Source organism: Nesoenas mayeri, assembly GCF_963082525.1.
Source record: "Nesoenas mayeri genome assembly, chromosome: 1".
Taxonomy (NCBI): domain Eukaryota; kingdom Metazoa; phylum Chordata; class Aves; order Columbiformes; family Columbidae; genus Nesoenas; species Nesoenas mayeri.
In genome coordinates, this window is record NC_137541.1 from 55,224,878 (window position 1) to 55,242,918 (window position 18,041).

Sequence of the window (18,041 nt, forward strand, 5' to 3'; positions counted from 1 at the left end):
ACTCTGCACACTTGACATAAAGACAGGGAGAGCAGCTCCGCTGTCGGAGTTCAGCTGCCAGGGCTCAGGGTTAACATGACGTCTCACTTGTGGCCTCATCATCGTGGACTTGCCTGGGGATCTGGAGTCTGGGTTCAACCTGGCTGCTGCCCCCAGGCCTTGCTTGAGGGCTAGGAGAGACCCCTGCGCCATCAGCCCTGCCTCCATGCTTGGCTCCCCACCACTTTGCAAACAGCCCCCCACAAGCCCGTGGGCTTGCAGTGCTCAGAACAGAATCACATGTGCCAGGAAATACTTGTCCATACAGCAGTGATTCAGCACAGAGGGGGAGATATTTGGAAAACCGTAGGGCTGAAAGAGCTATGAGTGACACTAGAAAGAAAACATGGCATTTATTGCCATATGGGAGAAGAAAAAAGGTCCCATGTGATTTTGAGTTCTCTGAAAGTTGGTATCATGACACAATGGGAAAATAATAACATCTACATGTGCACCAAAGACACACTCCACGTGAGCACATGCTCTGGCAGACATTTGTTGGATAATAAAGTTGTGGCATCTGAAGATGCTACTACCATTATCAATCTGCCCACTCCTTGTGCAGGATGCTGTAATACCACCCTGACAGCACAGTCAGCAGCAAAGGATGCCCCCCTGGTGCAATTGCTTCTCCAGTTCTCAGTCAGGTCTTTGTGCAAAGTTACCTTTATTGTTGGCTTAACTAATACACTGGACTGTGAACAACAGTAATGAGGTGAAAACATGCATTGCCCTGCTGCTTCTGGTACAGCAGTAATAACTTTTGGGTTTGAGAGGTGAGGGCAGTCAGAAGATGCTGTGAAGTGATGCACCAGAGAATATTCGCCTCTCTCCTAAATACCTTATGCCTTACTAGACACTTATCACTAGACACCATCTAGGAAAGATGCCATCTTTAAAAATAAACCCAATTCTAAATACTCAGTTCTCCAGAATGAAAAAGATGCTGGCAAATTGTGAGTGAGAAAAATGAGGCAAACTTAAGCAAATAACTTATACGGTATTTGAAAAACAGGAACTTTGGTATTTAAAAAAAAAGAACTGCATTTGCACAGTATTTTTATGACTCTTAAGATTGGGTCCTGCTGAAAAAGTTATACAGCAAAATAAAAGATACTGAGAGCTGCCTATGTAGGTTATTTAAATACATATATACACATACACGAATATAAGTGTACGAACAAATACATGGACATCTGTTATTTTCAGAAGGAACTTCATAAGCATATATTCTCTACATTGAAATATCTATACAGAGAAGATTTTCATATTACTTTATTTTATGTTCCCTCCAATTAAGGTAAGTCCTATTGAAATAAGGTCAGATCCATCTCTGAAAGGTGATCTAGCTGTGGAACAGAAGTAATGTAAGCTACTCATCCTAGAAAAGACATGTCAATCCAGTTGGAAAGATCAGTACTGGCAGATTTAACTTTTATCTCCCCAAGATGAGAGACCTTCTCAGCACTCTCCAGAACCTCCAAATATTATCCTCTCAGTTACTGGTTTACTAGGTGAACCACAGATTTCCTTTCAGCAGACCTCTCCAGAAACCTAATTTTTCTGCTTGTACTGCTGTTGTTCTCTGTATGTTTATCAGCTTTCCCTTTCCAGTCCTCTTCATTCTCATTGAAACTTCTGCCACCGTTGCAGAAGAAGCCGTGACTGACTTTTTAATCTGTATGTGAAAAAGATGTATCTGGCTCACCTTCCAAAAATTTCCTTCTCCTACACACCATCTCTAAGTTATCAGTATAGACTGTGTTCTTCAGGGATGACTAGAAAGAAGCAAACTTTTTTGTACTTTTCTATTGCACTTTTCTGCTTTACAGAGAAAAGAGGAATAGGGGCCACTCGCCTGTTTTTCTCCTGCTTTGTCTGTGAGTAGTAGATATCTTTTATTTACTCTTTATATGCTGGGAGCACATACAATCTGTGTATGTATTTGACCAAGGAAAGGAGTATCCTGTTCCACTTGGCCAGCTGCTGCCTGATGTGACAAAACATTTTCAGTGAAAGTAAGAATATGGCCTTGGGGGCCCAGTGACTGGGGCAGCAGGACTCAAAACATCCCATCTGGCCCTTCTGCCCTCTGTAGGAATCAGATTCCTGTTCAGGCAGCACAATTAACCCCTGGGTGAAATTGAGCTAAAAAACTCTTTGTTCAGTCTGTCTGAGATGCTGATGAGCTTCAGAGGGATCCACACACAATGTCCCTCTGGATACAAACCCGATGACTTTAACAAGGAGCTAAAGGCAGACCTCTTAATTGTAGGGAAACTGAGGGCTATTTCAGGAATTTAAGAAGTCAGCTCTGAGGATGAGGAGGAGAGAAATCTAAAATCGGAATTGACATGGTAAAAATGAACTCTGCTGTACATAACATTGTTAAGTCATAAATGTCTTAAAGAATGTAGGAAATTAGGATCATGTTGAAAGGTAGTATAAATAAGTCTCTTACTGTTGATTTACAAGTGAGAAACTGTTAATGTGAAATAGTTAAATTTAGGTTGACATGCACAATTAAAAGGAATGCTTTGGTGTTTATGTGGTTGTTGGGTGTTGTTTGGTTGGTTTGGTTTTTTGTTTGGGTTTTGTTTGTTTTTTTGTTTGGTTTTTTTTTTTCATTAGCCACACATCAATGCATAATACCGAAGTGTACTAGTATCTCAATTCAGCTTAAACCATAATCAGGGGGACTTGTTTGATAAAGTAATACAATCTCGCATCTGCCAAGGTACATGCGATACTAGAAGCTAGCTAATTATGCTCTGCTTGTGTTATATAGATTTTTTTTGCCTTGAGCATTACATAATGACTACATAGCCAACATTAGTGTACTTTATCTCACTGAGAAAATTAACATATTTGTGAGAAGTATTTGCTTAGGCCTTGACTTCCAACAAAGAACTGAGATCCCTTCATGGGTGAATTTTGAGATGATGAAGTATTAAGCAAACATTATGCCTCACACTTCTGCGTTTGATGAACAGTAATGTTCTAATAACTTTGGATCTTCAGTGGAACAATTAGTTGGCTTCTTTGCAAAGAACTATGCAAAGTCAAAAAAAAGGGCAGTAGTTCCTCTGCTGACAACACAAAGATCTCAGGTCATTAAAGAAGAAAAGTCAAGGTTCCTAGAGTTTCAGATTTTGCACACCTTTTCAACTACTTTTTCACAATAATGAACATTTTTGCTGAGATGTAAACCCATATGTTTTCAAGATTCATCCTCCCTGTAACCATAATGTGTCAAGCTTCCACCCACTGCTTCTAATGAACACCACATTCTTCTAGTGACATTTCTCCTTTCTCCCCAGATTCCAACCTAAACAAAGAAGTTCAGCTATTCCTAGTCATTACTCACAGAACAATGAAGGTAGCTGCTCAATATTCAGAAGCTTATTATCCTTGGCTGCATTACAAAGAGCATACAAGTAACGGGATTGCTTCATGTAAAGTGACAGAACATCTGTACCTAAAATATCACAGCAGAACTTAGCTGACCTGCTTTTTGTATGTGAGAGGATGTGGACAACCACATCCCTCTCTATATCCTTCTGCTTTTACAGACCTTTGGGTTAAGACTCCTAATCTATCCTGCTGTTCTTTATACAGAAACTATACCTAATCCTTCTTATTGTCTACCTCTATATTTTTTCTATCTATTGTAGTCATTTCCAGGTCAGAAAGCCAGACCTGCCCTCTGTGCTTTGAAGGTAGCTCTACCATGGATTAAGAGTGGCACAATTCTTTTCCTTTCTACACTCATACTTCTTATATGCTCCTTTCCTACTAAATCCCTACTGTTCTATTTACTTGCTTCACTGTGTCTGCACACTGAGCTGGTGTTTACAGAAAGTTATGTACCATAACTTCAAGATCTCTCTCCTCAGAGAGAAGAGTTTCTTCAGAACTCACCACTGAGCATCTAAGTTACGACTGTCTTCCTCACATGTATCATCTTTGCAGCTATCAATATTAAGCTTCATCGGTCATTTTATTGCTATGTCAACCAGCACTGAGGGATACTTCTGTAATCTCAGTAACAACTTCTGGTTTTACTACCCTCACAAACCTCCTACCACTGGAAAACTCTCACCTCACTCTTCCATGCCATTTATCACGTCATGGAATAGGAAAAACTTCAGCAAACGTTTCTCAAGAATTTAATGCGTTACCACTCTCCACTGAGAAATTCAACCATTTAATTTCACACTTTTTACTTATATCACAAAATCACAGAATCACAGAATGTTAGGGATTGGAAGGGACCTCGAAAGATCATCTAGTCCAATCCCCCTGCCGGAGCAGGAACACCTAGATGAGGTTACACAGGAAGGTGTCCAAGCAGGTCTTGAATGTCTCCAGAGTAGGAGACTCCACAACCTTACTGAGAAGAAGTTTCTTTTCAAATTTAAGTGGAACCTCTTGTGTTCCAGTTTCAACCCATTACCCCTTGTCCTATCATTGGTCGTAACTGAGAAGAGCCTGGCTCCACCCTCGTGGCACTCCCCCTTTATATATTTATAAACATTAATGAGGTCAACCCTTAGTCGCCTCCAAGCTAAAAAGACCAAGCTCCCTCAGCCTTTCCTCATAAGGGAGATGCTCCACTCCCTTAATCATCTTCATTGCCCTGTGCTGGACTCTTTCCAGCAGTTCCCTGTCCTTCTTGAACTGAGAGGCCCAGAACTGGACACAATATTCCAGATGTGGTCTCACCAGGGCAGAGTAGAGGGGAAGGAGAACCTCTCTCAACCTACTAACCACCCCCCTTCTAATACACCCCAGGATGCCATTGGCCTTCCTGGCCACAAGGGCACAGTGCTGGCTCAAGGTCATCCTGCTGTCCACCAGGACCCCCAGGTCCCTTTCCCCTACACTGCTCTCTAATAGGTCATTCCCCAACTTATACTGGAAGCTGGGGCTGTTCCTACCCAGACGCAATACTCTACACTTGCCCTTGTTACATTTCATTGAATTTTTCCCCGCCCAACTCTCCAGCCTGTCCAGCTCTTGCTGGATGGCAGCACAGCCTTCTGGCATGTCAGCCACTCCTCCCAACTTCGTGCCATCAGCAAACTTGCTGATAGTACACTCTATTCCCTTGTCCAAATTGTTGATGAATATATTGAATAATATAGGCCCCAGTACTGACCCTTGAGGCACTCCACAAGATACAGACCTCCAACTGGACTCCGCCCCATTGACCATGACTCTCTGGCTTCTTCCCTTCAGCCAGTTCTCAGTCCACCTCACTACCCAATCATCCAGATCGTACTCCCTCAGTTTAGCTGTAAGGATGCTGTGGAAGACTGTGTCAAATGCCTTACCAAAGTCAAGGCAGACCACGTCCACCACTCTGCTATCATCCATCCATCTTGTTATGTCCTCATAAAAGTCAATGAGGTTGGTCAAACATGACTTCCTCTTGGTGAAGCCATGTTGACTGCCCCTAATGACCCTCTTATCCCTGATATGCCTTGAGATGGCACCAAGGATAAGTCATTCCATCAGTTTCCCGGGGATGGAGGTGAGGCTGACGGGTCTATAGTTACCCGGGTCCTTTTTCTTGCCCTTTTTGAAGACCGGAGTGACATTTGCTTTCCTCCAGTCCTCAGGCACCTCTCCCATTTCCCAAGACTGAGATCTTTCTTCCCTCTTATTCCAGTACAGATTATCTTCTTTAGGAATTGTTAATGAGGAAGATGAATCTCCAAAACCACAAAAAGAACAGCTAAATTGACAAGATGCTAGATACATCTAGATACAGAAGACATCTATTAATAGTCTTTGATTATATACTTAGCTAGAAAATCAGAGGAGAACCATGACAAGGTAGAAGTACAGAACAATGTACAGACTTTAGAAAAAAAATAGTACATCTAACAACAGAAGAATAAAGGGCAAAATTAAAATGCTATGCACAAAAGTAAATTAAGTGATCTGCCTCTTAGCAGGATATAAGAAGCATAATTATTTTAAAGTGTAGTGGCAATTATGAACTTAAATAATAGAATGATTTAGGTGGGAAGGGACCTTAGGAGATACAGCCCTCAGCTCAAATGTGCTAAGAGTACAGGAAAACAGGATTTTATTGTAGGCAGAACATGAGATCGGGCTGTACATTCAGCAGCATCACACAAAGTCAATAAAGTCAAATGTGGCAAATGATTTGCCATCTGTTTTTTTTCCTAATCCCTCCCCATGCAAAGCATCTACAGAATTACTTTCAGAAAAGCTAAAAACCAAAAGCTGTATGTACCTTCAAATAGCTTACTAGGCCAGGAAAGGAAATTGTGAGTTGTCTAAATTATCCCTAGTTGGAAAAACAGAAATAATATATCTTCCATCAGCTGCCACTGGTCAAGTCTCAGCCATCACTCTTTTATGACTTAGTTTCTCTGGGCTAAATTCAGTTGTGCAAAGTGTTATCAAATAAGCTGCTGTGGGGTACTTGAGACATGTGTCAGGGGCTGAGAGATATGGCTCTGCTTCTACGGATGCTCCCGCTCATGTAGTGGCAGCACAAGGTCAAGCAAGACATGTGAGGGCACCTCCAGTGGCACCAGTCACCTGTGCAAGCAACTAAATGAGCCTCTCCATCCACTCAATGTTAACTCAATGCTACCCCAAGGTAACTTTCTCATTTCTAACTGAAAAAAGCAAATTTTCAAAACCAAGCTGCCCATAAGAAAGAAAATACTTCAGCTCACATTTTCAACTATAATATTTATAACAGGCACAGCTGAAACATTTTATAATGTATTTAAATAAAAACTTCCAGATTGCCAATTCAAAATAATTTTCAGCTTGAAATACAAGTTATTTGAAGAAAGAAGTTAAAATGAGTGAAACTTTAATGTGATGTACTGAAATTATGGAATTGAAATGAATTTTTCCCCATTTTTTTTTCCCTTGGATTTTTGTCCTGATTCAATACAGGGAAATGTTTTGATATGTTGAAAATTTATGTAGGATGAGAATCCATTTCTTGCTCATCTTACTAATCTTTGTAAAGTATTTTGAGAACATAACAATCTGAGACTTCATACACAGAAGGATATGACTAAAGCTATTTAACACAGAGATAAAGTGAGGCATAAAAATAATTTCAGAGTAAAAAGAATAAAAAGAAAATCCAAGAGTAAAGCTGACTGGTTAAGACACCTGGCTCACTGTTTCAACCACCAGAACTTAACATTCAAAATGACAACTCTGTCTTCCAGTTAGAGATAAAAGTCTGGTACAACCAGAGTGGCTAAAGCTAAGAAACAGGGAGCAAGGACTCCTTGGCATTAGTTTCCCATTCTTGGGCCTCCAGATGGAGAATGCTGAAATTTCATGTACACAGAGACATGTGCTTGGGTGAGCAGCACTGAGTCTAAAGAGCAGACACCTTCCTGGTGTGGCCCGTGACAACAGTGATGATTCCTCCATTAGGTTAGGACACTGACAGGTGCGTTTCATACTGAAGGAATAACTTGCTATGAACCATCCACATGACCTGATGCTGTCGGGATTTCAGAGACAAAAGAATGCAAAAGCAAAGTAATGAGAAAATGTGACCTTTTGGAAAGCAAGTAATTCTTAGAGAACAAAATTAAAACTAAGAATTAAAGATTTGTACTTTTATTTCAGCTGCATACTTGGCTGATCTGCGGAGACATATACAAACAGTGGCCGGTAAAAGAAGGATTAAGCTGCTTGGCTGCAAAAGTTTCTGGCTAATAAACTTAAAGCCCATTATAAAGTAAAGGGCACAAAGAGATTGTAACGTGAACTAACTAAAAGACAGTGTGAAGTCTGGACATTAAATCAGTACAGCAGGAAAAATGGAAAGATCTCTCATTTCTTCTCCTTGCCAAGACAAGTGCAATTTCTGTTAGCAAGGCAAGAGAAGGCCTTTGTTTTCAGTGAATATGGGATATTAAGACAGTGGAAGGTTCAAAGGTCAATTGTTAATAAAAACCTGAAAGTGTATTTAACTAATCTAGGAAATTACAAGCCTTGTTGCCATGATACCTGGAAGCATTTATTCCCAAATTGACTGCACAAGTAGATGTAGGGTTATGAGTGGGAAACAAGTGAAAGTTGATAAACAGCTCAACAGCTTTAGAGCTTCCTACTACAGAAAGAGATTATCCAGGAAGAGGAACTCAGCAGTACCAGGGAAAAATTTTTAAGCCACACTTTTGAGAGAGATTGTTTGGGAAAGGTAATTTAAAAGCATCATAGAGGTTTTCCCAAGTTATTATATGGTATAGTATCTCATTCAGTAACGAGTATTTCAGGTTCCAGGGAAAGCTCATATGAACATCACAAGAAATCACATACTTCTATTAAGTGTGACTCTACAGAGTATTAGTTCTGTTTAATGGATAAGCAGCTGACTATATATGCATATTATGAATACCATTCTCACTAGACTGAAGAACACAGAGATTTCATTAGATTTAATACATGCCAGTAAAGTGATTGTAGGCTGTGCCCAGAGGCATAACACAACAGGAGATGATATTCATGCTCTCACAAGTCTTACACCTCCTACACTGAGCCCAGGTGTCAAGGGATTCCTCGTTCCCTGTCAGTGTGGAAGGTGGCAGACAGGAAGGGAAGATTTCACTAACTTTGTAGCAAAGACAAATACAAGATGTAAAAAGTATAAAGAGAACAATTTGAAGTAATTGAGAACAGCTTGGAGTGTATTCACTAGCCTACATTTGGGATCCTGGCATGCCAGGTGTTCTGCTCTCACACAAGAATAACAGACTGGCCAACAAGAAAAAGGTAAGCTAAAACAAAAACAAAAACAAAAAAGGCACACTGTTATTAATATGTGATTACATGACTAACTAGAAAAAGATTGCAAGAAAAAGATTGTGGAAGTGTTTAGTCCAAGGTTATCCTGGACTATGCTGGGCAGAGGTATTTCCAGACTCTTTAAAAATGCAGGTAAGTATTTGGACTTGGGTGGACTCTGAATTAAAGACAGTGTTCCAGCATAGTCTTTCGGGGGCTGTAACTGACTGCAAGACATACCGTATTTTTTTCAGACCTGATTCCAGACTTAATGGAGTTAGGGTGCCACATAACACACATGCAGTATCGTCTAAGCAGATAACAAAACTGTAATTGAGGCACACATTACTCAGAAATGAATGGTCTTCCTGTTACCATCTATCTATCCCCAACAGTGTCAAAAACTAACTGAGTTTTGTATATCAATTTCTTCTTTCTCACTAATGCCTCACCTATGGAGTAATTTAATTTTTCAGTTAGAACAACCCGCCAATCAGAACAACCCAACGGAGTCAGCTCTGGATTGGTGCTGCCAGGTAGAGAATGGCCTGACCATGGAGTGCATCTGAATGGGCTCCACACCCCAGGTGTCAGGTTTCGTACAGTACTGCAAGGTTTTAATAGACGCAAACTTAATAGATGCTTCATAGATAAGCAGAAGTCAATTTGTAGAGCAGTCTTGCTTTTTAAATACTAAGATTTATCTGCTTTGTCTGAGGTTTTCAAAGGCTCTGATCAGATGTATAGTTGGATCCATATAATACGTATTTCAGAGGGAAGCAAAACTTGGGGATTTGGAAGGTATTTGGAATTGTGGGCCTATTGTAATTTTGAATACAAATTATACTTAACTGCATACGTGAAAGAAACTATGGGTAAACCTTTATAGTTTGGAGAAACATTTAGAATTGCATGAGAGGGTGACTAGAAAGCTCATATTCAAATCTTGAAAGATGATGCTAGCACTGCTGAGATTACTTGCTTATGATGGTAAGCCTCTTTATTTGCAGTTTTACCTCAATAAAGCTGCTAATTTTATATATTTCTCTATTATGTATGCTTTGATTTAGAAAAAGCAATCATATTGTTACATTCTAAACTAAGGTTTGATCATTGGTTCTAAGAGCAACTATTTCTAGGATAGGTCACAGATCATTTCGTTTTTTTCTGTATAAGGATCTAAATACAAAAATACAGAGGGAAAAATATTTTCAATGCCAATACATTATTGCTGGAAAGTATTTTAGAGGCACCTGTTTTAATACAATCATTGACACTATAATTCATCTGCAGTCAGAACAGTGATTAACATGTTTAACAGCAATGTATTTCAGATGTGGATTTTGTAGTTTCCCTTTACTCTGACATAGTCCTAATTCTTCCTGGATTTTACAAGAATCTTTGGAATAATTTTCAGCAATGAGTCCTAGAGCTGAAATAGGGAAAATAATTTACATTCTTCAGAAGTCTTATGCCAAATATAATGTTCTTAGCAATGCAACAAAACCACGAAGTCCCAGACATAAGAAAAGGCTTCAGTGATGTAACAGTAGCACCGGTATGACAGAGCCATGTGTGGCTCTGCACTATGGGACTGCCTTAAGATGACAGCATGCATATTCTATTAAAAAACAGTTGTATATCTTTGGCTTTCCCATATAAACCTTACTCTCCTTTGGTCTAATTGCTTTTTTAGAAGTGGACACAAGGTGATTTAAATGAGTTAAATTAAATTACCCAATTTGAAAAGAAAAAAAATTACATTGTCTGATAATAATGCAATGTTATCTGATTACTAAACCTTCTACAAAGCTCTGTGTAATTTTAGCTTAACATTTCATACCAAAATAAATTATAAATCAGGTGGTTATAAATATTATAGGGCTGTCTAAAATTGACTCACGTCAGTGTTAGTGCTAGCAGAGTACCTTACTAAATTTAGAAAAACATCGTAGGCAAAGAACAAATACTACAAACTCTTTGTCAGTACATGCTTTCTCCTCCCTGCCTAATATCACCTTTTTAAAATAAAACACAAAAGGCTTCGCTCTCAAAAGTGACAAGCAATTTTGGGTACTGAGTCATAGATGGATAGAAAGAATTTGGGTTTAAGCAATGTTAACTGTCTATTCTAACAGCTGCCTCTTTATCCTCCAGCATCCTCTGTTCTGCCTTGCACCAGCAACAAAATGTCCTTGCAGAATTGCACATGGAGTGTGGATCATGCAAACCCCATCTCTATGTTGTCTTTTAGCCATGAGCCTGAGTGTAGATCTGAGACTTCTCTGAATGGAGTATAAGGATGTGTTCTGGGCTGGAGGGACCCCCCTGGTAGGAATAAGAGTAGCATTTTAGCTATACCTACAATCCTCCAGTATGTTCTCAGAGACGTAGTGCCGAGCATTTTTCAGTGTATTCCAGTGTTCAGTTCTGATTTTTCTTCAGAATATTTTGAATTTAAGCAAGATTAAAATATAACTCCTATGATAGTTTCTCCTTCTTCAGTAAACTTCCCTAAGAGTCCCCCACCAAAGTGTCTCCTCTATAAAACCTGAGACTCTACTATTGAGTGTGAAGGCTCACATACAAAGATAAGGAAAAAAATCCATTATCTGCAACTTAAGAAAGCAAAAGGATGAAGAGGTAAAAAAGGAAGCATGTTAGTAGTTTCATCCTTTGATCTACAGTGGGAAATCTACATGTCTTATTTTTACAAAGCCAACAAAATATGACATTTATCCACCTTCATCCCTCCCGTTATACTTGTCTCTGCCAAATGCCATTTGGGCTTCCCCCAGTCTGCTCTTCATTAAATCCCCTATCTTAACCAGCTTCTCAGTTTCCCTGGCTCTCCACATTTATGTATTCCAGCTACACAACTTGAATTCTCCCAGCTCCTGCTCATATCTGCACGATGCCACACGACATCGCCTGCCCACCCCTTGCACATTAGGAAGCTCCCCACCAGCACTGCTGCTCCGATTCTCCTCTTCACCTCCCCACCCCACTCTGAATTAAAACATACTGCTACCCTCAAGTACATGCTCCTTTGGTCACCATTAAATTGATTTAATTAATGTGAGTTAATTAACTAGTTTGGGTCTCTAGCAATTCCTGAGAGTTAGTATTAGCAAATAAGACAAGGAAAGTGACACAGTCTGCGGTGTTAATAAAATACGGCAGCAGCTTTTCTCTGTCAGCCTAACTTCTGTCGGGATACAAGTGCTGCCACCACACAAGAAGCAATGACATGGTACACCAATTTTGGTTTTAGCATTCTGGAAATTCTAACACTGAAAGTTGCCCATATCCTGCACACACCAGCATCCTGGAAGTTTGCCTTAGTGAGACACATTTCTTGCAAGTTGAGGCTGTGAAATCGTTTTGGAAATGAAGTGTTAAATTACAATCGACATTTCTGAGATCTTTACTAGCAGCAAAATCTCACTGAAGAGACAACAACACAGATATGTGCAGGAACAAATTTTAAGAGCATTTCCTGTTCTGATTTAATAATAACACAACAATCAGAAGAGCCTCTACAGGACAAAAACGTAAGGCAAAAGACTTGGGATTTTCTGGTGGCTTCTAAAGTAAAAATATCCTATTGTAGCACAGTACTACGTGCTACGTAGTGCCACTACGTGGCACAAAAATTGGGCTGGCAAACACCAGCATCCAACAGACCAGGCACTCCTCTCCTGTGCGCCCCAGAGAGGCAGCCTTCCTCCCGGTCACCCACAAAAGCAGCTCTTCTGCCTCATCCTTTGGAGGAGCCACACTCTGCACAACACTGTCCTCTCTCAGGCTGCTGCGGTTAAGGACTGTTCCTGTGCACAGTGAAGGACAAAATCTATTGGTGTCACAGAGCTGTCCTCTACTAAACACCAATGTACATCTAAAGAGGAGGAGCTCCCCACCCTTTCTCATTCTTCTGTAAGAACAAGTATTTTCAAGTCCCTGCTTGACCAGCAAAAAAACTGCTTAAATCAACAAGTGGCTGTGTTTACACACAGTGTTGCGCTAAGGATTCTTAATTTTTTGATCTCGATCCTGATAATTCCATTTCCTCTGTGCCTAGTACCAGTACCTTCCTCTCTTGCAGCCCATTCAATTCATCATTACTATAGCTGATATAGAGGCAACTCGGGTCAGTCAAGATGAACCAGGGTACCATGTCTACTCCCTAGGTAGCAACACAAAAGTTGTTTCTAGTAGAAATTCTGATATAATCTTTCAGGTACAGTAAAGATGAAAGGCATAACAAGAAAACACTCAAAGGACATGAGGAAATGGAAGATTAGAGGATATTTCCCAGAGACAGGGAGGTAAATGAGTACTTCTTTTTCTATTTATATTTTGTTAGCCCATTTTACTCAGCTTATGAAGCAATATTTGTCCATATTATGGTCCTTTTTATTACATAATTGATACTACATATGCTACATTATTCCTCAATTGCTCTAAGAAGATCTAAAAGATACTTATCAGCATTCCTCTTATGCTCGTAACATTTTGTTTTGTGTTTAACTAGCCCTTCAGCTGATAAGTGGACAGAGTAAGTTCCCCATCGCTGCCCAAGTGATAATGCCATAGAAATAAGAATACACATGACAATAACCAAACACAGCTATGCTTTCACTATTCAAATAATTATCAGTAAAGGGACAAGTATAGCCCTTTTTGTGCAAAGTCTGAATAAATGAGCTCTGTGTAGGAAATTCAGAAGAGACCTGAAGGGAAATAAATTCGGCAGTTAATCATTCATCTTAGAGTGCAGAGACTGCTGAGCAGCACTGCTGCCCATTGTAAAGCCTCTAAGTTGTTACTACATCGTGTTAGACCCATGAGTCTGTACAGCTCTAGTTTTGCTGGTCATGTCCCTGATTTGCACCGTACAACTGAATTTTCCTTAGTCCAACTGCACGGGGAAAGGCACCAAGGATTACTACACTACAGCACTTATGAATACCCTTTCTGTATTCTGATTTGTACCTCTTCTTCTTTTCTCTTTCCTCACAGCTAGATGTATTCAATGCCTAGCAAGACATTTCCCTTCAGGATATTATCGTGAACAAGAAAAGATTAGTTATGGAAACTGCGCGCATGATAAGAACACTATACAAGTGAATATTACCTCAGCAACATGAACTTAATTATTCTGATAACATTAGAAAGGTTATTTCTCCGCTTTTGAAGAGCCAAGCTCTTTATATTTTTAAAAGCTAAAACATACCCATAACCAGAAAGCTCTTGTCTGCTTCAGTACAGTATATAAAAGGTTTATGGATTTCATCAAAACTGATTAGTTTATTGTCTAGACCACAGATTATTTTTCATAAGATTTCTTGTCATATCTGTGAGCCCTTCTTGTAATGATGGATGATACTGGTACCTTAAAATCATCATTTTCTCTGTCAGCAGGGAAACCCATTGAACCCTGTCAGATGGAATATCACCTCATCCCCTGTAGCCTTATAATATAAGGGCATAATCCATTCTCACAGGGGTACACAGGAGTCCAGGATTGAACCTACACATAACTAACGGATTGTTATTCAGGACAAGAATATGATTTATACAGTTATTACAGGAGTTTTCCAATTTTGCTTGGATAACCTGAAATTGCTACTGAAACATTGAACCAACCATGGGCTTCAACATTCAAATCAAAGCCAGTGATTTGGGCCCTTCTGAGGAATGACGTTTCTAGAAACAGTGTCTGTCAGTGTTAGTTTTGTTCTCTCACAAAATGAGAAGTATGGATCCTGTAAAGGTGTAAGTGTCAAGTAAAATCTATATTTAGTTTGCAAAGAAGTGGAATTGTATACCTTCTGTAATTTCCAGCTAAATGTTAGAGCCTAGTATGCCATACAGTCAATTCTACATATATAAATAAACCACAGTCGATATATTTATGGTCCTTAAAACACATTTTTCTGCAGTTATAGAGAGACAAGTAGTCCTACCATACATGAGGTGGAACAATCAACTATATGTAATCATTCTCTTCTGCAGTAGAATTAAAGACACTTATAGTAATGGACTAGGCAGAACCAAGAGTAAACCACTGCCAAAGGTGTCAACAATTTTCACCTTCACCGTTTATCATTTAGAGAAATCTGCTTGCTGCTTGTATATTCTTCTATATGATTTCAGAGAAAAAAAATATGCTGCTTCACATTTCATTTTAACAGTTAATTGCTGCATAAATACATAGCATAAAGAAAAGCACAGTCATTTTATAAAACTAGAATGGTTCTGAAATATTCAACTGCCTCTTTATTTACATTTCTTATGCAGCAGATACATCTAAAAGACCTACTCTGAACCGATTCTTTCTAAAAGAAGGCAAAGTTAAATTTGCCTAGAGAGGGTCTGTATCAGAAGTTTAAACTCCTCATCACTTTGAAAGCAATAGAACTGACGTTTATTGCTGTGCCCTGCTGAACTACAGCCCCGCCTCTGGATAACTAAAGATTATGTGGCAGATGGATGCTTTAAGAGCCTTCCCTGGAGCTTTCCAGTGGATATCGTGTTGTCTGTTTAGATGATAAACTCCTGCAAAGGCCCGGACCAGTACTTTTTCTGTGTTTTGTGCAGCTCTACTATTTATTGTGTTTAAAATTATCATCACAATTAATCCATAGCTAAACCACCCTAAGGAAGTCAATGTCGCCTGGTCTGCAAGAGTGAAGCCTCAAATGTGGCAAAAATACCATTTGCTCCCTGTTATTTACAGTGCCTATTATGGTTCCTCAGGGAGCCATGTGTTCAGTGCCTAATTCATGGATCATGCAGGGGAGATGAGCACTCATGTTACTGGACTGTGAATTAGGCCACCACTACGTAACACCCCCAAAACCTACAGGGTGACATTATATATGTATATATATATATATACACACCTCTGTGCCTCACACAACATCTATCTGTGCCATCAGGCCCCAGTGAACCAGACAGTAAACCCTTGCCAACTTCCTGACCAAAATCACCTGCAGAATCAGCCAGAACATCACACTTCACAATAGCAGCAAACATCCCTCAGCGTGATGTTTGCATTCCAATTATTGTCCCTCTTTCCGTACTTGTAGAAAAACTGGCCCCTTTGTACAATATTGTCATACAAACTGCAGCTCCTGCAATGGCAAAAAACAAGCTGGAGCAATGTATCATGGATTATCAGATGACACCACATGAAGGTGATTTTCCCTGTCTACTTTCACAATAATTGAATCATTAGTGACTTTTCCAATGGGAAAAAACAAAACAAAACAAAACCTGAAAAATATATAGGTCATTTCTGGCAGAAAGATTAAATTTATTTTCAGTATGTCCATTGTCCATCTTGTTTTTCTACTTAATTTGATGGTATGAAAGAACATTGAATGACACAAAACCATGGTGCATACCAAGCCACATGTGCCTGTGGGCAGTGAACCAGCAAATTCCACAGTCATTGTTATAGCACTCTAGATAATAATTTATAACTAAGCCATTGGACTTTCATATAAATTGGTGGATGATTTCTGTAAGGTGAATGGGATAGGCAAGTCTCACCTTTTGCTAAGTGTATGCAGTTCTTGTTCTTTGGTATTTACACTTAAGTAACATGACTGTCAAATAACTTAAACTGGAAAGTGGCAAACTATCTCCATCATCTAACTGGCTGGAGTAAATATCCCATCTGTAAAGCCTCCCTTGGTCAAGGAGCTTCCTTCACATTTGTGGTTAAAAGGATGTGGAAGCGCAGAGAAAAACAAATCCAAAGGGGACAGACAATGGGAAAGAGACTTGCAAAGCAGATACATATAATATGCATTGTCCTACTTGTTAGGACAGTAAATTCCTGGCAGGGCCCATGCTGATATCTTTTTCAGTGCTCTCTACAGCACTAAATCTTACTTCCCAGGTATAGAATTATAACTGTGATAAAATATGCAGGCAAAAATCTCCTAAGAAATCCAGCATAGCTTGCCCTGTTGGTGTAGAACACTACCCTTCCACATATCTCAAAATACAGCTTGAATTCTGAATTAATGTCACATAAGAAAATAAATGTCTAACTCTCACCCCTGATGTTCCACCTTATAAAACATTTACACATCCGATAGGCTTAACTCATGAATTACAGCAGCAGTTATTACAATCAATACTGAGTACCTGACAAATCTAAATAAGAAAGTCTCTACAATACTAAAAATCCTTAACATCTCTGTTTTAATCAATCAAAAAAATAATAACCTCTGTTTTTCTGAGTAGTAAAATCCAGTCACATTACATTATGGGTACATACATGTGCGCAAAATAAATTTTCAAAGAAACTTCATGCTGCACTGAACTGTGAGTCATGAACACTTTCAACAGCCCACATGCACTTGTTTTATCTATTTACCATAAATGAACACATTTCAGCCCAGAACTTAAACAGATACTTAATATCCTGTAGGTTGTTCCAATACAACCAGAGAAACAACAATTTACTCTTTGTCATGTTTGAGTTCCACAAATTCATGTTCTAAAAAAGGATATGAACTTCTGAACATTTCCCAATAAATGTAACTATATTTTCAGGTCTTCCTCAGAAGGAATATCCTATAAGCTTCAGACATGTCAAGCAAAATTTGATATCAAATTTTACCTTTAAATCTACTGGACAAGCAGAGATTACTCAGGGTTGAGAGTGTGCTCTTTCTCTCACTGAGCATGAATAGGTGAACATAGAACATTCTAAGCCTATCTTGTAATTCTCTAGCATCAGCTCTATATCCTTTGCCTTAAAATATGATGCTGAAACTGCTTTAAACAACAAGATGAGGATTCCCCAGCATCAGCCAGGAATGTCAGCTTGTCTCTGAGATGAAGGAAGAGTGTGGAATCAGCTGGGAGGAGAAAGAAAACAATCTAAGAAGTAAAAAAAATGTAGGGGTAGAGATGCCTAAGTACCTATTTATTTCAGCCAGTGTAACAGTCCCCATAGGACCAGTTCAGCTGGCTTCAAAATTGGAACAGCTGGAACCCCTTGCTTTGTAGAGAGGTCCAGTTCTTGACTGCTTCCCAAGAAGAGTGAGGTATATATCTGACTACTTGAGGTATGAGCATGGAGAGGTCCACTCCAAATAATTACTTAAAAAGAAGTATCAGACATTCCAATCACATTCCAAATTACTTCATGGAGTGGGACAAACTAAAAAAAA

The 18,041-nt window shown here is 39.3% G+C and overlaps 1 protein-coding gene across 1 annotated transcript in view; it reads right to left on the reverse strand.

Moving 5' to 3' along the window:
• The window catches only part of TRHDE (thyrotropin releasing hormone degrading enzyme), a gene marked incomplete at its 5' end in the record, with an annotated part of 209,637 nt that overhangs the window by 53,425 nt on the left and 138,171 nt on the right, over window positions 1-18,041 (reverse strand). The window lies entirely within an intron of this gene.